Below are 24,130 nucleotides of genomic sequence, written 5' to 3'. Positions count from 1 at the left end.
ATTTTTTCAAAGGCAATCCTTCGGGACCATGGGATACTTAGTGAAGAGCATCAGGAGGCACCCCAAGGCATAGGGGCTGGGACTGGCAGTAGGATGCCTTGCGGTGGACAGCCGAGCTCGATCCTTATAAAAGCTTTTTAACTGCAGCAGCTTTAGTGGACGCTACTGGAGCTGGAATTACCGCGGCTGCTGGCATGAGACTTGCCCTCCAATAGATCCTTGTAAATGGATTTAAAGTGTATTCATTCAAATTAGAGAGACAATTTAAATTAAAAAGCTTAGAGCTGCCTCCACCACAGGGGGGCTCGCTCGACCCACCAGCGGACAGGCACCAGTATTGGGAGAGGGGGGCTGGCCGTCAGGGTTCACCGCGGCTCTGGCACAAACCCGGCGACACGGAGGTGGCACGGGCAGGAGCGGACTGGCCGTGTCGGCTTCTCACTTTTTGGATTTTAGAAGGGCATGACATGCCTATATCTGTGTCTCCCCCTCCTTTTACTCCTCCACCTCTTTTATTTTCGCATGACTATATGTACTTGTCACTTTTCCATGTGTTAGTTATGTCTTCTGAGCAGTTTGTCAGCTTTTGGACACCTTTGAAGGTGTTTTCTATGTGTTTCTATGTGTTTTTGTTTGCCTGCCATTGGTTTTAACGGTGTTCGAAGGTGTTCGACGAACAGTTCGACGAACAGTTCGGCGAACACACGGGTGTTCGACGAACCGAACCGAACTCGAACACTACGGGGGTGGCTCAACACTAATTGTAACCATACAATGTAAACAGCAGCAAATGTAAGTAGGATCCACTGGATCTATATAAGAGGAACGTTTTCCAAAGCCGATCTTCTGAGCCCACCGCTATGCTGGCTGCACCGGCATTGTTATCGTCAGCACCTGGAATATACGTCACGTTTTACTGCAGCTCATAGAACCAAATGATAAGACGCAGAGCAGTGCGAGGCTTGTGACTCGCTATACACAAAATATACGACATGTTTGATGAATGGCATAAAGGAAAGCCGATGCATTCAGATGTCTCTGGGCAACTATATGTTGTGATAGATAAGTTCCTGTCAGGGTGAGGGGCAGCATCCTATCTGCTCACTCACCATGACAGGTTTACAGCATGTTGACTCATGGACGTGATCAGTCAGTCAATCAATGACAGATGCACGTTCTTGATTCCGACAGGTAGGTCAGAGATGTCCGTCTCAATCAGTTTACCTTCACCCATCTAGGATGGATGGCTGCTGACATCGTTGGCCATTATGTTCATACGCAATTATTATCCCCTAATTCTGATGTACAGTACAAATTTATATTGTGGTACCGTGTTAGCCAGAAAATTTGATGGAAATAATTTTATGCCCAAAAATGGCAAAAGTATTCTCGGAGTGATACCTTTATTGGCTAACCAGAAAAAAAATATATATATATGCAAACTTACAGAGCACACAGGCTCCTTCTTCAGGCAGGATTACAAATGTTAAGAATTCATTTGTAATATTGCCTGAAGAAGGAGCCTCTGTGCTCTGAAAGCTTGCATATATATATATTTTTTTCTGGTTAGCCAATAAAGGTATCACTCCGAGAATACTTTTGCCATTTTCGGGGCATAAAAGTATTCACATAGAATTATCCACTAATTAAAAGAATTTATTTTTGCTAAATAAATGTATACATTTTTTAAAATTTTATTTTATACATTTTCTCAGAGAACCTCTTTAAGAAGGAGATTTCAGAATGGGCTATAAGACATGTCCAGCTTTGCTTAATTGTCTCACCTTACTGTCCTTGTTGAACTGAGCTCCACTTTGTTCTTGGATGATATTGTAAGGAATGAAGACGTCTAGATGATACAAATCGGGACGTCTGACTATTCTGTCTTCACCCAAGTCCAACACAAGAGATCTAGCAGAAGACTGTAAAGAGAAGACCAGCGTGGTAACAACGCTTATGTCGCTGAATGCTTCTGTACGGGAAAGAAAGTTGTAACCAACAAGTGCACAAAAATCTAAACTTTTATCTTGATACGTGGCCAACTAGAAGTTACTGTGTAGCTCCACACGTCTCATACATTAAATCTGACACGTGGAGGAACTGCTCACAGAAAATGCTTCAAATATTTTTAGGATTCACACGGCATTAAAAGGGGTTGTCCACCACTTTAATACTAATGGAATATCCTTAGGATAGGTCATCAATATTAAAGTGCCAGGCAACCCCTTTAAGTGAGGCATAATGAATGGTACCAGAATTTCAGATAATGTAGCCTTCATTAGGCAGAAGGCCCACTCGGTTATATGAAGAAATCTGGGGTCCCCAAAAGCAAACCCAGTAATCACCAGATTCCCGTGTGGTGACTACTTAATCTGCTTTTTGGGAAGACCAGAACTGACCCCTATATTTAACCAAGTGGGTCCCCTTAAGCTACATTATCCTGTCTGATGAAGGCTACATTAGCTGAAACATTCTTAATCTTCATTATGCCTCATTTAACACAATGTGAATCATGGACATGAGAAAAATCAAATTAAAAAATAAATACATTTAAAGCATTTTCTGTGCGATTCCTCCAAATGTCGCATTAATATAGAAAAAATAAAGAGCGGCGTGTTCTACACTATTGCAACAAACCTCTTTCATCATTTATATCATCATTATAACATCATTTATATGCACCAGCACCATGGAATCAATGGCACTATATAATTAAATAATAATAATAATATATACATCTTCCCACCAGCTTGTTTTCCCTCTATCTCCTCTCTGGATCTATGAAGCCAGAACTGTCAAAGAAGAGGTGATGGTGGAGATGGAGGGGAAACAAGCAGGGGGGGAGGTTTATATAAATGACTGGTCCCGCCGTGAAGCACTGGGCGTCTGTGCTTGGTTTGAACAGTCGTTCTCTGCTGACAGAGTCGTTTACAGAGATCTTCTTTCCCATTCCAACAGCTTGCAAACAACCCACCATGGTATGAAAAAAAAATTATATCATCATCATCCAGCAAATGTGTCACAGCTGCCAGCAATTGGCTACTGTGGACACATCAAAGCTGTGATGATAAAAGTTGGCAGAGGAGGACCGGTAGCACGAGGTTGGCACAGACTTAATAAGGGAAGACTATTGGAAATCACATGAAATACAAAAAGGTCACAATCCTAAACCACATCTAAGGGTCTCACCACTTTAGGTAAAGCGATTTCAGCCACCAGAAAACTTGGGTGTCCTACAGGAGGTTCCGCCACAATCATGTAATCTGGTTTCACGGGTGAACTGATAAAAAAAAGGAAGGCAGCAGTATAATGCAAGGGTACACCATCAATTTATGATCTGTTGGGGTCAATCTCTAATATAATAAAGGGGCACTGATGCTGGTAATGAGGAATAGCCCCTTTCACAGTCATTCCCTGCACACTGGCATCATGGCCTCCACTGTGCAGCGGAACGACAGCATAGATCCAGCAAAGTGAATGGGCTTAGCTGCAGTTCTCCTGCACAGTGAATATCCGGGTAGCTGCCCCACACCAGCATATTCTTTAAAAAGGGCAGCGGGGTTACTTCCAGGCTGCAGCCCCCTTATTCTTGGAGTCCAACAAGTTGGATATCCTATATCTTTTGTAAGATGGGATTCTAAAAAAAGTAAATGCATGCATTAAACCTCAAAGTAACCCAAACCTTTCAACTTCTGAGATGAGGGACTTGCTTGGAGTTAGCTGGGAGGGTCTGTAGGAAAAAAATAAAGAACATAAAGGCATAATAGTTAAAACAAAAAAAAAAACAATGTCCACATTGTTCTTGCACCATAACAAGCCATTCTGCAACTTCCCCCATCTGTTGGGTATAACCCATCACCACGAGGAGTGGCGCTCCCCCATCTGTTGGGTATAACCCATCACCTCAAGGAGTGGCACTCCCCCATCTGTTGGGTGTAACCCATCACCACAAGGAGTGGCGCTCCCCCATCTTTTGGGTGTAACCTATCACCACAAGGAGTGGAGCTCCCCCATCTGTTGGGTGTAACCCATCACCACGAGGAGTGGCACTGCCCCATCTGTTGGGTATAACCCATCACCACGAGGAGTGGAACTCCCCCATCTGTTGGGTATAACCTATCACCTCAATGAGTGGTGCTCCCCCATCTGTTGGGTATAACCCATCACCACGAGGAGTGGAGCTCCCCCATCTGTTGGGTGCAACCCATCACCACGAGGAGTGGCGCTCCCCCACCTGTTGGGTGTAACCCATCACCAGGGGAGTGGCTCTCCCCCATCTGTTGGGTGTAACCCATCACCACGAGGAGTGGCGCTCCCCCATCTGTTGGGTATAACCCATCACCTCAAGGAGTGGCGCTCCCCCATCTGTTGGGTATAACCCATCACCTCAAGGAGTGGCGCTCCCCCATCTGTTGGGTGTAACCCATCACCACAAGGAGTGGAGCTCCCCCATCTGTTGGGTGTAACCCATCACCACGAGGAGTGGCGCTCCCCCATCTGTTGGGTATAACCCATCACCTCAAGGAGTGGCGCTCCCCCATCTGTTAGGTATAACCCATCACCTCAAGGAGTGGCACTCCCCCATCTGTTGGGTGTAACCCATCACCACAAGGAGTGGCGCTCCCCCATCTTTTGGGTGTAACCTATCACCACAAGGAGTGGAGCTCCCCCATCTGTTGGGTGTAACCGATCACCACGAGGAGTGGCACTGCCCCATCTGTTGGGTATAACCCATCACCACGAGGAGTGGAACTCCCCCATCTGTTGGGTATAACCTATCACCTCAATGAGTGGTGCTCCCCCATCAGTTGGGTATAACCCATCACCACGAGGAGTGGAGCTCCCCCATCTGTTGGGTGTAACCCATCACCACGAGGAGTGGCGCTCCCCCACCTGTTGGGTGTAACCCATCACCACGAGGAGTGGCTCTCCCCCATCTGTTGGGTATAACCCATCACCACGAGGAGTGGCGCTCCCCCATCTGTTGGGTATAACCCATCACCTCAAGGAGTGGCGCTCCCCCATCTGTTGGGTATAACCCATCACCTCAAGGAGTGGCGCTCCCCCATCTGTTGGGTGTAACCCATCACCACAAGGAGTGGAGCTCCCCCATCTGTTGGGTGTAACCCATCACCACGAGGAGTGGCGCTCCCCCATCTGTTGGGTATAACCCATCACCTCAAGGAGTGGCGCTCCCCCATCTGTTAGGTATAACCCATCACCACGAGGAGTGGAGCTCCCCATCTGTTGGGTGTAACCCATCACCATGAGGAGTGGCGCTCCCCCATCTGTTGGGTGTAACCCATCACCACGAGGAGTGGCGCTGCCCCATCTGTTGGGTGTAACCCATCACCACGAGTAGTGGCGCTGCCCCATCTGTTGGGTATAACCTATCACCAGGAGGAGTGGCGCTCGTCATACTTTGTGTCTCTAGGGGAAATGTGGTATTATAAGACATTCAATCAATTGAATGGCCGACCATGTACTGCATGGATGAGCGAGGAACATCAGAGAAGAAGCCGCCGATGCTCAACAGCAGCCTACTCTGTCGTCTTTTACAGACTGTATGCCATAGACTTGTACCTTAGAGTTGGGACTTACCCCATTATGTCCATTTCCTGAATCATCGGTTTTGATTTGGTTCTGATATTCTGTTCAAAAATGGATCCCAGGAACTTCCGATTTTTCAGCATTTTTCACTCTGAAGGGAAACCATAGATGATAAATAGGGTCGGACTGGAACTGAAACTCAGGCCTGGCATGTGAGAGCACGCAGGCCCATCCGACGCGCGTTGAATGTGAAATATTTTCGTGAATGATTTGGGTATATGTCACAATAAAAATTGCTGCAAACTGCACTTTATCATCGATAGACAAAAACTGACATAATGTAAAATATAAACTTCCCTCCAGGAAAATGTTAATTTCTTTCAACTGGAGGGATGGATATATTTGTAATATAGAGCTCCAAGTTCCCAAAAACGCTATGTTTGATAGTACCAGGAAAAGTGAATCCTTGCAGATTTGAAGCAGTTTCATGTCTATTCTTTCAGTATTTTTGCAGCGTTTCTAAAGAACGGGAAAAAAAAATCTCAAAAAACGCAATATCAAGGGGATTTTCCTGCCGAGCGACACGTTTTTTGTGCAGAAATGTTCTTCCCTTTCTTTTTTGTTTATATTTTGTGTTATACACCAGTGGCCAAAATTGAGGCAACACCTTCAGTTTTTCACCATCACCAATATTTAATGGAAGTTTTCACTGACCTACTTACTTGTACACTCGCCCTCTTCTGCGATATGTATTCTATGTTGGTTTATAGTGACCTGGGTGTGATTTAAGACAGATATTGTGCGATTAAAATGCGGTTTTTATATTTTAAAGCCAGTTTGTCATCAGAAGGTAAGCAATTACATGTTTTCGTTCTCAAAGTGTGTAAGCGGTTTCAAGAGACTGGTTCGATAAAGAATAAACCAGGTAGAGAAAGGAAGAAGGCTACAACTCCTCAGACTGATAGAAGAATTGTTAGAATCGCCCTAAATAACAGGTTATAAACGGCTGTTAACATCAACAAGGAGCTTGTTAACACCGGAGTGACAGTGTCTGATCGGACGGTTCGACGACGACTGGTAAACGCGGGGTTAAGAGCCAGAATACCAGGTAAAAAGCCATTTTTGAATGCCTCACAGTGTCAGAAACGTCTGCAGGGGCCAAAGAACATTGTAAATGGACCATTGAACAATGGAGAAATGTTATATGGAGCGATGAGACACGCATATCCATCTTTGGCAGCGACGGTGTCCGCTACGTTCGACGACGACCTGGAGAGGACTGGTTGCCAGAGGGTACAGTACCCACCATGAAGCCTCCTCTGAGTGTTATGGTAGGGGGCTGCGTGTCCAGAGATGTAGGTGGTCGGCTGCAGGTAATTGAAGGAACAGTTAATGCTGAAAAGTACATCAAGGAAGTCCTTCAGCCTAAACTCATTCCTTCGGCACATGATGTATTTGGTGAAGGGACACCGTTTATTTTAAGATGGAGCCCCATGCCATACAGCTAAAAAATGTCTCTCTTGGTTCAAGGACAAAAATGTCCAGCTATTGAATTGGCCAGGAAACAGCCCAGATCTCAATCCTATTGAGAATCTCTGGGCTCGGCTCAAAAGAGCGGTGTCAAAACAGCGGGCTTCACACAAGCAGGAACTCATTGCAGCCATCATCAAATCATGGCTTCATATCATCACACCATCTGATTTACACAAACTGGTAGATAGCATGCCAAGTAGATGCCAGGCAGTCATCAAGGCTGAGGGCTGTCCAACTGAGTATTAACATTTAGTGTTAGATATGAAAATAGGACAAATCAATGGCTTTTCTCCCACAGTCATCTGAGTGACAATAGTGTCCAATTTGTTGACAAATTAACAAATTTCCTGCTAATATTGTGTTTCTATATGAGATTTTATTTCTACTTAAAAACTTTACTGTGAAATCAAAAACATTCATGAAATTTGTATTGGTATTGGCAAAATGCTAAAAATTCATAAATCTTGGGGGTGTTGCCTCAATTTTGGCCACTAGTGTATAGAGTTCCTCAGTATATTTATATGTTGTCCCCCATCACCTTTTTCATCTCTCCTTACAAGTATGCCTTGTATCTTAACTAAAACATGGTAGTAAGTAGCATATTAAACCCTTTTATAATGGGTAGTGTAGAATCGCTGCATATTTCAGGGTTATGCGCTCCTGAGGACTCATTAGTGCTGCCCTCCTCAGGCGAAACCTGGTTGTGACCTCGTATAATATGGGGCTAGCCGGTCTCACCTACCAGTTTGGGTCACAAACCCTTTTTCGTTTGCTTTGATGTTTTACTCATTGTTTATTACGTTTACACCCCAAATCTCTCCTAATCCTGGAGATCAAAATTATGAAAGCAATTTATGAATGATCGTAACACCTCTATGAAGGGTAATTATCATCTCCTTCATAAATATACATTTATATGTATAAATACATATGTGGTCAATGCATAGTACTGGCACATGACTTATCACTTTCCAGGACCTTACAAAGCACCAGGAACATTTATAACAAGCGGAGGTGAAGCGATTCTGGCAACTTAATAGGAAAGGATTCTTTACAGTTAGAGCAGTCAGACTGTGGAATGCCAACCACAAGATATAGTAATGGCAGATAGTATAACAGCATTTATAGAAGGGCTGGATACTTTTTTAACAAAACATGGATCGAAAGAATAGTCTATTCTCATCAGATCTATATCCACAGGTGTACACCACCAAAGTAGTCATATGAGATAGGGAAAGGGGAGAGTTGGAAAAGTGTGGATATAAGAAAATTAAATTAAAATACATAAACTTTATTGATTAGTTAAAATCCTATAAATGTGAAATTACTCATGCATCTATAGATGCATATAAGGTAACCACTTACTAGTTGAAAAAGTGGTACCCATTTAACAAAACATGACATTGTGGGTTATAAATAATCTAGTAATAGAAAATGTATAACTTTGGAGATAGACCTAGGACATTAAAGTTCAAACTTTTTCAACCTATGTAACTATGCAAGTATGCAGAATGCACATTAGGAAAATGCTTGAAATGCAATTCCTTATAATATTATTTTACAAGTAATTTCCTCTTAATTTTCTGCTTTGTAAAGTGCTAGTTATAAGCCCAATCTATGGATCTAAAAAGTGCAAAACACTCCTGAAACACTTGTACGTATGTTCTATAATCTGTATTTCTTATGGTGCCTAAGGGAAGCCGTAATGATAAGACTCCTGCTTGGTATCAAGTACAATTATTTGCCTCCATAATGAAAGTGAATTACCAATGATGAAAGGGTTAATACTTGGACCCTGCATCAGTAATAGCCCTTGTAGTAACCATGACAACTATTGTGAGGGCATAAACAAGTGTCATAAAGAAGATTCCATAAAAGAATGCCGCACTGCCATGATCAACGCCATTACTGATGATGCGCCTGAGGACCTTGAGCTTGACCACCCCACGTAATGTGCCAACGTTGGTGTAATTTGGAGGTTCTAGCAGGGAAAGGGGTTGTCTTCTTAGACACCCCGGGGGCATGGGAAGGTAACAGAGGGGGGGTCCCCAAAACAGGATCCCCTTCTGTTACTATGTACAAAGAGCTGCTCTTCTTTGGGAGTTCATGGATGGATCCTTGACTTTAATGGGTGATAAATTGGGAGGGGGGGGATACTCATCTTATTAGGGGTTATCCATAATGAGCAACCCCTGTAACCAAGTGCCCAACTTCTTGAGAGACGGAGCTGGATCTGTAAGGGAGAAGTGGTAGATCCACCTGGGAAATCAGATCAACTAAATTCGTTCCAGCAATAAATGTGGTGACAGATATCGCAGCTATCACATTAATAGTCTATATTTGTTATGTCGTTCTCTGTAAATATGTACAAATTCTAAAACTCCGTCATATATCGGCACTAACTCTCTAAGCCCAAGGGAAGGGCAGCCCTCGAGCCATGGTTCCCTAGAGGTTTCCTCCACAGGGGGTTTTCCTCTCCTGAGCGCTGTCATGTAAATTTAAATAAAGTTGAGAATGTTTGACACCTAATTGCAATGATTTGTGTATTTATTTTGTATGTGTCTGATTCATTTTGTTTGGGAGTCGGGGTCCATCACACATCACTGAGTCATACGTCTGGACATCTGCCGCCAGCAGTTTTGCCCCAGGGGTTGCCCCTGCTCTGGGGAGTTTGATGGAGCAGAGAAGACAAGAATTACAGCACTCATCCTCAGAATAAGGACTTCTATTACAGTACTACAAGCAGCTTCCTCACCTCATTCACACAGTGAGTATTTTGGGCACTAATTTACAGCAGTATTTGTAAGCTGAAGACCAGAGGGGAACAAACACAGTGAAAAATAGTAACTGAAACACTTTCACCTCTTCTGTTTTGGATCCACTCCTGGCGTCTGCTAACAAATACTGATGCAAAATATCGCCATGGAAGTGCCCTAAATTCTTACTGACTGATTTGACTGTTTGAGTTGCAGTCAAGCAACAGAGGTTGCAAGCGTTAAAGGAGTTTTCTGGTCTCAAAAACCCCTGTCCCCCTTGCCATTTTTCTCTATCCTGAACCTGTGCTTCCTGCCCCGATCTCAGACTGTCTGACCTAGTCCTTGTCTTCGCTCTCCTGTGTCTGGTACCTCCGGAATGCTGCTGCAGTCCCGGGGACTGCACTGAAGTTGTACCTGGTGTCTACTGGCGGCCCAGTCTATCCTCACCACCAAAGGTTCTAGTGGAGAACCAGTAGACACCTAGTCACAACCCTCCCGTGGGGCAGTGGGTCCATATCCACCAGTGTTACACCCACATAGCAAATGTGGTACCAATATTCAAGAACGGGATAATATCTGAGCCTGGAATTTATAGGCAGGTAAGTTTAACTTGTACTGTGGGCAACATCTTTGAGGGTTTTCTAAGAGATACTAACCTGGAGCACCTCAATAAGAATAACCTAAACATATGATTATGAGGGATCTGTCCTGCAAACTAATCTGAAAAGATTCTATGGGGAGGTAAGTTCTAGGTTGGACCAGGGAAACTTAGTGGTTTTCGTCTATCTGGACTTTTCAAAGGCATTTGATACAGTGTCATACAACAGGTTAGTACATAAAAATGTTCAATATATTATATGGTAAACTTGCTCCACGAAAGAACAAGTCCTTGTGTTGGAAAAATCAAGGAAAATATCAGTGATGCGGTCGTTACCTCTTGACAGCTCCATTTCGTACTTGTTCTCTAGTCCCTCCATGGCCACGGTGATAAAAAATTCCCTGAGAAGCTCATTATTCTAATAAAAAAAATACAAAGTAAGGAGCTGACACAAAGGAGAGCAGACAGCTCGTATGTCGGAATAAGCAATTGCAGTTACCTTAATTTTCTCAAAGAAGGTGCCATTAATCACTATGTCGTACGCCGTGCAGCCGCCTCCACCTGTAGGACAAAGTGCACCAGGACTTAGATACTTTGCGATGCCGAATGAATCCATTGACCTTAGTTGGGCTGCTATGAATAATTAGCATAAGTTCTTAAAGGGGAATGCAAGTAGTGGGCAATCCCTTTAAGTCCCAAATCTAAACCAAAAAAGTTCAAAAGACAACAACAAACTTTATTCCGCAGACTGGAAGTGGACCTACCAGAACCTGTGGAGACGGCACCTTTGATCATTGAGGATTAGTAAGTTGTAATACTTGCTATTTTATCCCCTTTAAGGATATCTCTGGACTACCCCTTTAAAAAGAGACGTGCTGTATTAAAAAAAAACGTACTATTATCAACTTCAACGTGGGGCTCTCCAAGGCTCATGGGGACTCGATAGCCGGAGGGATCATCAGATTCCAGGATGCTGACTAACTCCTGCTCCGTCAGGTCCGGGGGCGCTGAGATCTGGTTCGACTTGCAGATGTTAATAAAGATTTTGGTATTTTTGGATGTGCGAGTTTTAATGCAGAAACCTACCAGAAATAAAAACAAAAAGTGAACAAAAACACAATAAAATCGGCAAAAGCCAAGCAGCATTTACATGTAACCAACTGTATAAGAAAAAACGATGTGACCCCCCACGTTGGTTGCATCATGTGACCGTTGCAGTCATTAAGACCCCACTGCCCCACTGTGGTATCTGTCGCATAATATGCACAAAGTAATCTGGATAATAATCAGAGGACGCCCATCTCACTCGGCTGGGGTCTGATCTGTCTGCTTTCTGGTAAGTTCGGTATTCTGCTCTGTATCTCCTGTTTGGCCTGAAATGAGGCAATAAGTGAGAATCAGTGAGTAACATGAACAGGATGGTTCTGCAAACAGATTTTTCCTGCACCAAAATAGTACAACTGTGAGGGGTCTAAAGCCAACAATACACATTAGGTAAATGTTGGAGACTGCCGTGCCCCCAGCGGCTGACGTAGGAGACATTCACCCGGTGATTGCTGGCCTCTCCAATTCATCTTTCGTACCTTCATCAGCATCTGTTCATACAGCGCTTCCTCCATGTTTGGGTTCATTTCTGCAGACAGCAGCGACTTGTCAGACGCCATTTTTTCGGTCAAAGACAGAAGCTCAGGGTTCTTGTTTTATAAGAGAAAACCTGAAAAATGAAAATATGTATTAATCTTCTCCACAGACAACGACAAGGGGAGAGTGCGGGAGCCCGAAAGCCCACGACACGAGGGGGGGGCGTGGGAGCCCGACGGCCCACGACACGAGGGGGGGGCGCGGGAGCCCGACGGCCCACGACATGAGGGGGGGCGCGGGAGCCCGACAGCCCACGACACGAGGGGGGGGCGGGAGCCCGACAGCCCACGACACGAGGGGGGGCGCGGGAGCCCGACAGCCCACGACACGAGGGGGGGGCGCGGGAGCACGACAGCCCACGTCACGAGGGGGGGGCGCGGGAGCCCGACAGCCCACAACACGAGGGGGGGCGCGGGAGCCCGACAGCCCACGACACGAGGGGGTGCGGGAGCCCGACAGCCCACGACACGAGGGTGTGAGGGAGCCTGACAGCCCACGACACGAGGGGGTGCGGGAGCCCGACAGCCCACGACACGAGGGGGGGGCGCGGGAGCCTGACAGCCCACGACACGAGGGGGCGCGGGAGCCCGACAGCCCACGACACGAGGGGGGGGCGCGGGAGCCCGACAGCCCACGACACGAGGGGGGGCGCGGGAGACCGACAGCCCACGACACAGGGGGGGGCGCGGGAGCCCGACAGCCCACGACACGGGGGGGGTGGGGGAGCCCGACAGCCCACGACACGAGGGGGTGCGGGAGCCTGACAGCTGACGACACAAGGGGGTGCGGGAGCCTGACAGCTGACGACACGAGGGGGTGCGGGAGCCTGACAGCTGACGACACGAGGGGGTGCGGGAGCCTGACAGCTGACGACATGAGGGGGTGCGAGACCCTGACAATAATGGGAGTGAGATTCTGCACACCTACAGCTAGCTACTTATTGTCCTGAATGTAGTAATCACCTTGGCACATTCCCATCTTCTTACCTGTAGTACAGACGCCAAACACCACTACTCTGACTGCAATCACCCAGCTACAGCGTCACCACGCCTCAGCAACAGGGCAGCGTCTAGATTGGAGTTGATGTCTTGAGGGGGAGGAGTGATTTCATGGAATCATGACGTCACCGGAAGGGACGGGGCTTCCTTAGTCCAGTCAGTGGACACTATTCCACCTGCAGCTGCAGCAGTGCGCACATTGTGCCGGGACAGGAGGACTGGTGATGAGGAGCTCGTGTTCTGCGTTGTGCTGTGAGGACTGAGGTGGGGAGAACTGACCATGTGAATAAATGCTGTGCTGGCATAAAGGGGGGTGGTGTGAGGGGCATCCAGGGGGCTGTGTGGGTGGTGTGAGGGGGCCAGGGGTAGCGGCAATTCTGCTGCAGAAACACTTAAAAACGCTTGGTAGAAGGTTTGCCATGTTCCCCAATGAACGCAAGCACTAACGCAGCACTAACAATTATTTTGCGGAAGCGCGGCGCTTTCGCCGCCATTGACTTGCATTGGAACACATGGAATCCGCATCACTGCATCTGTACATGCAGATTCCATGCGTTTCAATGTGCGGATGGTACCCGGGTGTGGAGAAGAGGAGACTCTCCTCCGGACCAGGGTACCATAGAACCTGTAAAATAAGAATAAAATAAAAAATAAATATTATACTTACCTTCTGATGGCCCCCGGTGTCTTTATCCGATGCGTCCTGGCTTGCCGGCAGCTCGCGATGGTCTGAAAAGGACCTGCCGTGACGTCATTAAGTCATGTGATGGGTCATGCGACCGCTGACGTCGGCAGGCCATCAGAAGGTAATTATATATTTATTTTTTACCATTCTTTTACGGTCACTCTATATAAATCCATGCCGGTTGCATGGATTTATATAGTGTGACCAAGTTGTCAAGCACTTTCCAAGTGATGCTAAAATCGCTTGTCAACCCGCATGCGGAAATGCAAGTAGAACGCTTCACATCAGCAAGTCCCTGGCAGGAAAAACGCATGTACAATCCGCATGTACAATCCACATGCGTTTTTTCTGCCAGGGAGAAGCAGAAACGCTCAAAAAAAATCCGGAGCATTTCTGCATCGTGGGCACATAGCCTTACATTAATTGTATGACTCAATACTGAGCACATGTAACCATCTATACACAGCGGGAGGCCGCACGTAGCCATCTATACACAGCGGGAGGCCGCACGTAGCCATCTATACCCAGCGGGAGGCCGCACGTAGCCATCTATACACAGCAGGAGGCCGCACGTAGCCATCTATACACAGCAGGAGGCCGCACATAGCCATCTATACACAGCAGGAGGCCACACGTAGCCATCTATACACAGCGGGAGGCCGCACGGCGCCACCTATACACGGCGGGAGGCCGCACGGCGCCACCTATACACAGCGGGAGGCCGCACGGCGCCACCTATACACAGCAGGAGGCCGCACAGCGCCACCTATACACAGCGGGTGGCCGCACGGCGCCACCTATACACAACGGGAGGCCGCACGGAGCCACCTATACACAGCGGGAGGCCGCACGGCGCCACCTATACACAGAGGGAGGCCGCACGGCGCCACCTATACACAGAGGGAGGCCGCACGGCGCCACCTATACACAGAGGGAGGCCGCACGGCGCCACCTATACACAGAGGGAGGCCGCACGGCGCCACCTATACACAGCGGGAGGCCGCACGGCGCCACCTATACACAGCGGGAGGCCGCACGTAGCCACCTATACACAGCGGGAGGCCGCACGACGCCACCTATACACAGCGGGAGGCCGCACGGCGCCACCTATACACAGCGGGAGGCCGCACGGCGCCACCTATACACAGCGGGAGGCCGCACGGCGCCACCTATACACAGCGGGAGGCCGCACGGCGCCACCTATACACAGCGGGAGGCCGCACGTAGCCATCTATACACAGCGGGAGGCCGCACGTAGCCATCTATACACAGCAGAAGGCCGAACGGCGCCACCTATACACAGCGGGAGGCCGCACGGCGCCACCTATACACAGCGGGAGGCCGCACGGCGCCACCTATACACAGCGGGAGGCCACACGGCGCCACCTATACACAGCGGGAGGCCGCACGATGCCATCTATACACAGCACGGGGCCGCACAATGCCATCTATGCACAGCGGGAGGCCGCACGGCGCCATCTATGCACAGCGGGAGGCTGCACGGTGCCATTTATACACAGCGAGAGGCCGCACAGCGCCTCCCCCAGAGACAGCAGGAGGCCGCACGGCGCCATCTATACACAGCGGGAGGCCGCACGATGCCATCTATACACAGCACGGGGCTGCACAATGCCACCTATACACAGCGGGAGGCCGCACGGCGCCAGCTATACACAGTGGCAGGCCGCACGGCACCATCTATACACAGCGGGAGGCCGCACGGTGCCCCCCCAGAGACAGCAGGAGACCGCACGGCGCCATCTATATGCAGCGGGAGGCGGCACGTCGCCACCTATACACGGCAGGGGGCCGCACGACGCCATCTATACTCAGCAGGAGGCCGCACGGCGCCACCTATACACAGCGGGAGGCCGCACGGCGCCACCTATACACAACAGGGTGCCACACGATGCCATCTATACTCAGCAGGAGGCCGCACGGTGCCACCTATACACAGCGGGAGGCCACATGGCGCCCCCCCCAGAGACAGCAGTAGGCCGCACGGCACCATCTATACTCAGCAGGAGGCCGCACGGCGCCATCTATACACAGCGGGAGGTCGCACGGCGCCCCCGACCTCAGAGACAGCAGGAGGCCGCACGTCGCCATCTATACTCAGCAGGAGGATGCACGGCGCCACCTATACACAGCGGGAGGCCGCACGGCGCCACCTATACACAGCGGGAGGCCGCACAGCACCACCTATACACAGCGGGAGGCCGCACGGCGCTACCTATACACAGCGGGAGGCCGCACGGCGCCATCTATACATAGCGGGAGGCCGCACGGCGCCACCTATACACAGCGGGAGGCCGCACGGTGACCTCCCCAGAGACAGCAGGAGGCCGCACGGCGCCATCTATACACAGCGGGAGGCCGCACGATGCCATCTATACACAGCATGGGGCTGCACAATGCCACCTATACACAGCGGGAGGCCGCACGGCGCCACCTATACACAGCGAGAGGCCGCACGGTGCCACCTATACACAGCGGGAGGCTGCACGGCGCCATCTATACACAGCGGGAGGCCGCACGATGCCATCTATACACAGCACGGGGCCGCACAATACCATCTATACACAGCGGGAGGCCGCACAGCGCCCCCCCCCCAGAGACAGCATGAGGCCGCACTGCGCCATCTATACACAGCGGGAGGCCGCACGATGCTATCTATACACAGCACGGAGCTGCACAATGCCACCTATACACAGCGGGAGGCCGTATGGCGCCACCTATACACAGCGGGAGGCTGCACGGCGCCATCTATACACAGCGGGAGGCCGCACGATGCCATCTATACACAGCACGGGGCCGCACAATGCCATCTATACACAGCGGGAGGCCGCACGGTGCCATCTATGCACAGCGGGAGGCTGCACGGCACCATCTATACACAGCGGGAGGCCGCACGGTGCCCCCCCAGAGACAGCAGGAGGCCGCACGGCGCCATCTATACTCAGCAGGAGGCCGCACGCAGTCACGCACACACAAACATATACAGACATAATCATACACGCATAAACACATTTGAAACACAAAAATACATATAAACAGACATCACACAATGATATCTGCCTACACACACACACACACACACATACATACACACACACTCACCATCCCCCGGATCGGCTCCAGCTCTTTTCCGGTGCAGCACTGCAGGCCGGGTGCGCACTGCGTAACGTCACAGCTAGGACACACGGCCGTGCACAGGGCCGTGTCTCCTAGCAGTGACGCGGCCGGGCCAGCACAGGGAAGTTAACTTCCGCAGTGCTGGCCCGGCCGAAGAAGAAGCAGCGGCCGTGCGCCACTGCTGGGGGAGCGGTCCGGGGATCCCCCCCGCCACTGTCTGCCGGTATGTGCCGCGGCGCACATATAATGAGGATAATCTGGCCATAGACACCCCGGAGCCCGGGGCCACCTGGAGGTTCGGGGCCCCGGGCAGAAGCCCAGATCGTCCTCATTATAATCCGCCTATGGAGGGGGCATCGGCTATGTAGAGGGGCATCCAGGGGGCAGTGTGGCTGGTGTGAAAAAGCATGGGCTATGTAGAGGGGCATCCAGGGGGCTGCGTGGCTGGTGTGAGGGGTATTGGGTATGTAGAGGGGCATCCAGGAGGCTGCGTGGCTGGTGTGAGGGGGCATGGGCTATGTAGAGGGGCATCCAGGGGGCAGTGTGGGTGGTGTGAGGGGCATGGGGTATGTTGTAGAGGGGCATCCAGGAGGCTGTGTGGCTGGTGTGAGGGGGCATGGGGTATGAAGAGGGACATCCAGGGGGCTGTGTGGCTGGTGTGAGTGGGCATGAGGTATGTAGAGGGGCATCCAGGGGGCTGCGTGGCTGGTGTGAGGAGGCATGGGGTATCTAGAGGGGCATCCAGGGGCCGGTGTGAGGAGGAATGGGGTATGTAGAGGGGCATCCAGGGGGCTGTGTGGCTAGTGTGAGGAGGCATGGGGTATGTAGAGGTGCATCCAGGGGGCTTTGTGGCTGGTATGAGCGGCATGGGGTATGTAGAGATTAATCCAGGTGGCTGCGTGGCTGGTGTGAGGGGCATGGGGTATGTAGAGGGGCATCCAGGGGGCTGTGTGGCTGGAGTGAGGGGCATGGGGTATGTAGAGGGGCATCCAGGGGGCTGTGTGGCTGGTGTGAGGGGCATGGGGTATGAAGAGGGGCATCCAGGGGGCTGTGTGGCTGGTGTGAGGGGCATCCAGGGGGCTGTGTGACTGGTGTGAGGGGCACCCAGGGGGCTGTGAGGCTGGTGTGAGGGGCATTGGGAATGTAGAGGGGCATCCAGGGGGCTGTGTGGCTGGTGTGAGGGGCATCCAGGGGGCTGCATGGCTGGTTTGAGGGGCATGGGGAATGTAGAAGGGCAACCAGGGGGCTGGTGTGAGGGGGCATGGGGTATGAGGACGGTGGCCGACACAACCTCCTTAAAGACGATAGCACGCCATTTTAAAATCTGTCATGGGAGAAATCCTAAAACATTTATGGTACGTGGTATTGATGTCATCCATAGTGGCATTAGGGGTGAAAATGTAAAAAAACTTCTGGCTCAAAGGGAAACCAAATGGATAGTGGAACTGGGAACAATGACACCAAATGGCCTTAATGAGGCCCTGAGCTTCACCCATTTCTTTAATAGATATAATCTTTGTGGTATTTTTAAACAATTGTATGTGTTGATTTTAATTTGTTTTCTTTGTCATTTGTAACTTTCTCCCTCCATAGTCTATATGCACCATCTGTATGGATCACCTACATATGGTTAATATGAGGATACTACGAGCAACAATTAAATTGGACCAAGAAAATTGATTTTCGTACTGACAGAATCGTGTTGCAATTATAGGAAAATATTACTTCTTACTCTAACACATTTTTGCATTATTAAGTAGTTGCGTTACTATACTTGTCTAAATGCGTTGCTGTGTTCTCTTTGGCGAGCGCGTGGGTGCTGTGCCTCCTCTTGCCTCTGCGTCATGCACGGCATCTGCATGGTGTCTGCGCATGTTGGGGGGCCGTGGCAACGTGTCCTGGTTCCCTGTCATGTGTGGTTCACCTTGATGGCCGTACATGATGCATCTGGCTCGGGCGGTTCAGCGCGCATGCACTGATGGACCAGGAGATGATTGGTCCGTTCCGGTCACGAGACCGCAGGCCCTAAAGTATATTTAAACAGACATGGAAGGTCCTATTAAACAATCCCCCCCACCCCCCGAGGAAGCCATAGGATATACCACGCGAAACACGCATTGGGGTCCTTGTTTATTCTGGGTGCTGATCTAATATGGGTAAGAGTGCAATATAATTCTTTAGCATTTTTTCATAAGGCACTATAGGCCATATGGCACGTGGTACATATCCATAGTGATGAAATATGCCATAATTTTGTACCAGTGCATAAATGCCTTGAATACGAGCACTTCTTGCACTTTGTCCCAATAGATATTTAACATCTATTATTATGTTGTATATGTGTCACCCAGTTTGGTTGTCTGTGTGTCGTCCTTTTTAATCATGTTTGTCTTTTCTGTATATTGTTTACAATAAAGTTTTTTGATTCTTTGCCATATACTCTGTATTTGGTTCGTTTTTGCTATATAACAGCAGAAACAAGTCCGGGGGCGCCTCCCGCCAGGGAAAATATAGAAATAGTCCTTGGATGAGTTCAATGGATCCAGCAGATGAGGGACACAACACAATCCCACGTGGCAGCTTCTATCAATCCACATACGCCACGAGGGTCTGGTCGCAGCCTGAGACCCTCCAGCGTCAGGAGGCACCACACAACTGACTGGGCCAAACATGAGTCTATTGTTCTGTCTACTGGGATCAGCCCCTGGATGGGGAAAGGGTTCACACCCTATAGATGCTACAAGAGATGTTGACCGAGGCCTGATTACATTACAGTCCATGAACACAGGCCGCGGGAGGGACACGCTGTTAGGCTGTGTGCCACGATGCGTTTAAGCGTTTCCGCACCGGCAAAAACGCTTAAACGCATGGTAGGCCTGCCATGTTCCCCAATGATAATCCGTGCTGTGCACATGCTGCGGATTATCATTCCGGAAAAATACGCAGCATGTCCATTAATTTTGCGGACACGCAGCATAATTGCCGCCATTGGCATTTGCACACACGGATAATATGCGTTTCTATGTGCGGATGGTACCCGGGTGTGGAGGACAGGAGACTCTCCTCCGGACCCGGGTACCATAGTACCTGTGAAAAAAAGAATAAAATAAATATTATATTTACCTTCTGATGGCCCCCGGTGTCCTTGTCTTCACTTGTCAGCAGCGTGCTGTGGACTGAAGGACCTGCGCTGACGTCATAGTCATGTGACGGCAGGTCCTTCAGTGTACCGCGAGCTGCCGGCAGCCAGGACGGAGCGAAGCAAGACAGCGGGGGCCATCAGAAGGTAAGTATAGATTTACTTTTTACCATTCTTTCGGTCACACTATAAAAATTAGTGTTGAGCCACCCCCGTAGTGTTCGAGTTCGGTTCGGTTCGTCGAACACCCGTGTGTTCGCCGAACTGTTCGTCGAACTGTTCGTCGAACACCTTCGAACACCGTTAAAACCAATGGCAGGCAAACAAAAACACATAGAAACATATAGAAAACACCTTCAAAGGTGTCCAAAAGCTGACAAACTGCTCAGAAGACACAACTAACACATGGAAAAGTGACAATATAGTCATGCGAAAAGAAAAGAGGTGGAGGAGTAAAAGGAGGGGGAGACACAGATATAGGCATGTCATGCCCTTCTAAAATCCAAAAAGTGAGAAGCCGACACGGCCAGTCCGCTCCTGCCCGTGCCACCTCCGTGTCGCCGGGTTTGTGCCAGAGCCGCGGTGAACCCTGACGGCCAGCCCCCCTCTCCCAATACTGGTGCCTGTCCGCTGGTGGGTCGAGAGAGCCCCCCTGTGGTGGAGGCAGCTCTAAGCTTTTTAATTTAAATTGTCCCTCTAATTTGAATGAATACACTTTAAATCCATTTACAAGGATCTATTGGAGGGCAAGTCTCATGCCAGCAGCCGCGTAATTCCAGCTCCAGTAGCGTCCACTAAAGCTGCTGCAGTTAAAAAGCTTTTATAAGGATCGAGCTCGGCTGTCCACCGCAAGGCATCCTAGTGCCAGTCCCAGCCCCTATGCCTTGGGGTGCCTCCTGATGCTCTTCACTGAGTATCCCGTGGTCCCGAAGCATTTCCTTTGAAAAAATTAAGTGTCCAAACTACAGGTGGTGTAGCTTGCTTAACAGCCGGGATAATCCGCTGACTAGCAGACACTGCTACTAGGCACAAAGTATTTCCTGGGCTAGATGCAGTTAAAAATTTGTAAGTAGATACTCTCATTGGATGCTGAGAAAGCATTCCATAGAGTCTCCTGGCACGCCATATATGATTCTCTTAAAAAGCTTGGGGTAGGGGTCTAGGGGACCCTTTTATAGCCAAAATCACGGCCCTGTATCACAATACGTCACCTAGGCTGAAGATAAATGGAACTGTAGCACCGAGGGCTCGGTTGCTACAGACGTATTGCACCTCACCCAGAGGTGTGATATCTCACTCTCAGATAAGGATGGAGTGTGGATCAGGACCCGACACCTGCATGCATTACACCACATTGCCGTGGGGCAGGGCGACCAATATGCCCCTGAGATGGGCACGACAGTCCCTGTCCCTGGCTGGAGTGGGGGGAGGGAACACTGAGGAAGGGGAACCCTGCAGTGCAGGAGCAGGGAGGAAGCAGTTCCTGGGTGCATTGAGAAGGGAGTATAAAAGGTGGGCACCATCTTAGTTCAGTGCAGAGAAGTCTGAGCAGAAGTGGCAGGGAGCAGGGGCTCTGCATGAGCTCTGCTCCGGAGGCGGGCCTAGTAACAGAGGCCCAGGCCTGCAAGAGGGAGAAGGAAGGAAGAGGAGCGGAGAAGGCTCCAGGAACGAGGAATGAAGGGATCCCAGGGGTGCGGACGGGCGAGTCGCCACCGCACGCCCGAATCCACCTGCGTGGAGGGGTCAGGCCAAAGGGGGAGACCGGTCCCCGAACTAGTGGAGGCAGGAAACGACCCTCAGCTAGAAACCGGAGGCTCTGACATTTTATGTGGCGCAGCCCCTTGCTCCACCCGCTAGGAAGGCACCACATAGGGTCAGGGAAACTGGCGCCAAGTTTACCAAGAGGAGGCCCGAGGCAGCCGGACAGAAGTGTTGGTAAGAAAGGCCAGACAAAGGACACACAAAGGGGGTCCTGTGAAGCGCTCCAAAGTTATCTGGGAGTTGTCTGAGCCCCTCACCTGGTGAGCACAGTACGACGTGGGCAGCCGTTACCTGCAGACGTGGTCTGGATAATAAGAACTGTGAGTAAAGGCCCTGAACTGCATCACTGACTACGTGTCGTTACTGCTGCTGCCCTGCACCATCACCCCCATCCTCCGCATACACTGCCCTGAGGCTATACTCCTCCCGTGGGGAGTTATGCTACGCTCTGCTGCACCCACAACACCAGCCTTAGCGGTCTGCCCTGTAGCGGCGGTTCACTCTGACCGCAATCCACGGGTGGCGTAGTCGGACATTTAAACATCAAAACCACATAAATAGTTCCGCCACTGGTTTGACCGCCCTGAGCCACGGAACCGGATCGCCGCCACGAAGACTACAACCACCAGCATCCACCAAAAAGGGTCCGGCTCCGGGTGTCCCAAGGCCCAGGGGGTGCGTCAGAACATTTTCATCACCTTTCACAATCACCAATGGGACAAGGCAGGGATGTCCTCTGTCCCCTCTCTTATACATCCTAGTGACGGAGCACCTGCTCTCATCAATTCGCCATAACCCCAATATTAGGTGGATTGAGGTGGGAGGCACCGAGTACAAGTGCTCTCTATTTGCTGATGATGTCCTAGTATATATCACTCAATCACATATATCCATCCCTGCTGTTATGGCTGAAATAGATCACTTTGTTACATGGTCAAATTTTAAAATCAATGCAGCGAAGTCTGAGGCCCTCGATGTCTCCCTCCCTAAATCCATATAGGATTCCATCCAGTCCAACTTTCCCTTTGCCTGGCCCTCACAGGGTATCAAATACTTAGGAATTCCTATTCATAGAGACCTCTCCCATCTATGTTATCTTAATTTTGGGCCCTTTATTGAACAATTCCATACAGACCACGGTTGGCAAGTTAGAACTGTAAGATTCACTACGTGAACCACTGGTGTTTTGTGGAAAAGCACATGTACACCGCGTTCCAAATTATTATGCAAAAAGTGTTTAGGAGTGATAAGGGAAGAATTTGTTTGTTTGTCAGTTAAACTCATTGATGGTGATGTGTGTCAGGGCTCTTTATATCACTGTAAGCAATTGCAGACACCTGTGCTAATTAGTTTGGCAGGTGTGTCCAATGAAAGGCAAGACTACTTAAGAAGGCTCTCTCACATTATTAAGCAGCCTACATTTTCTGCCAAAATGGGAAAGAAAAAGGATGTGTCGGCTGCTGAGAAGCAACAAATTGTGGAGTGTTTAGGTCAAGGCATGACTACAATCAACATTGTGCGATGATCAGGATGAAGTGTCTTGGCAATCAAGAAGTATGTAGCTGATTCACAGTACACACGTGTGCGTGCTGATAAGGGCAAATTGAGGACTCTTTCCTACAGGCAATTACGTCAGGTTGAAAGAGCAGCGGCAAAAAAGCCTTGTCATAGCAGCAGACAAGTTTTTGAAGCTGCTTGTGCCTCCAACGTCCCCCGAACAACAAGATGCAGGGTCCTTCAGAGGTTTGCAGCTGTGCATACGCCATCCTGTCGACCTCCTCTATCCACTTCACACAAGCAGAAACGGCTCCAGTGGGCCAAACATTACATGAAGACTGATTTCAAAACTGTTTTGTTCACGGATGAGTGCCGTGCAGCGCTCGATGGTCCAGATGAATGGAGTGGAGGATGGCTGGTTGATGGACACCCCACGCAAACACGGCTACAGCGCCAACAAGGAGGAGGTGGAGTAATGTTTTGGGCTGGAATCATGGGGAGAGAGATTGTCGGCCCCTTTAGGATCCCTGAAGGCGCTAAAGATGAACTCCATAATGTATGTGGATTTTCTCAAACAGCACTTCCTGCCATGGTTCAAGAAGAAGAACCGTGTATTTCACAGCAAGATCATTTTTCTGCATGATAATGCACCATCTCATGCTGCACATAAAACATCTGCATCTCTGGCTGATATGGGCATAAAAGGGGACAAACTTATGGTGTGACCCCCATGCTCCCCTGACCTATACCCCATTCAGAACCTTTGGAGCATCATTAAAAGGAGTGTCTATGATGGCGGGAGGCAGTTCACATCTAAGCAACAGCTCTGGGAGGGTA

The 24,130-nt window shown here is 49.6% G+C and overlaps 1 pseudogene; it reads right to left on the bottom strand.

Annotated features, from left to right (window-relative positions):
- Positions 1–858: 858 nt before the first annotated feature.
- On the bottom strand, positions 859–13,160 carry LOC141226850 (PIH1 domain-containing protein 1-like; annotated as a pseudogene).
- Between the last annotated feature and the right edge of the window lie 10,970 nt (positions 13,161–24,130).

The sequence above is a fragment of the Phyllobates terribilis genome, unplaced genomic scaffold (genome assembly GCF_046119375.1).
Source record: "Phyllobates terribilis strain yellow unplaced genomic scaffold, ASM4611937v1 Scaffold_415__1_contigs__length_1637097, whole genome shotgun sequence".
Lineage (NCBI taxonomy): Eukaryota > Metazoa > Chordata > Amphibia > Anura > Dendrobatidae > Phyllobates > Phyllobates terribilis.
This window is presented reverse-complemented; position numbering and strand designations above follow the sequence as displayed.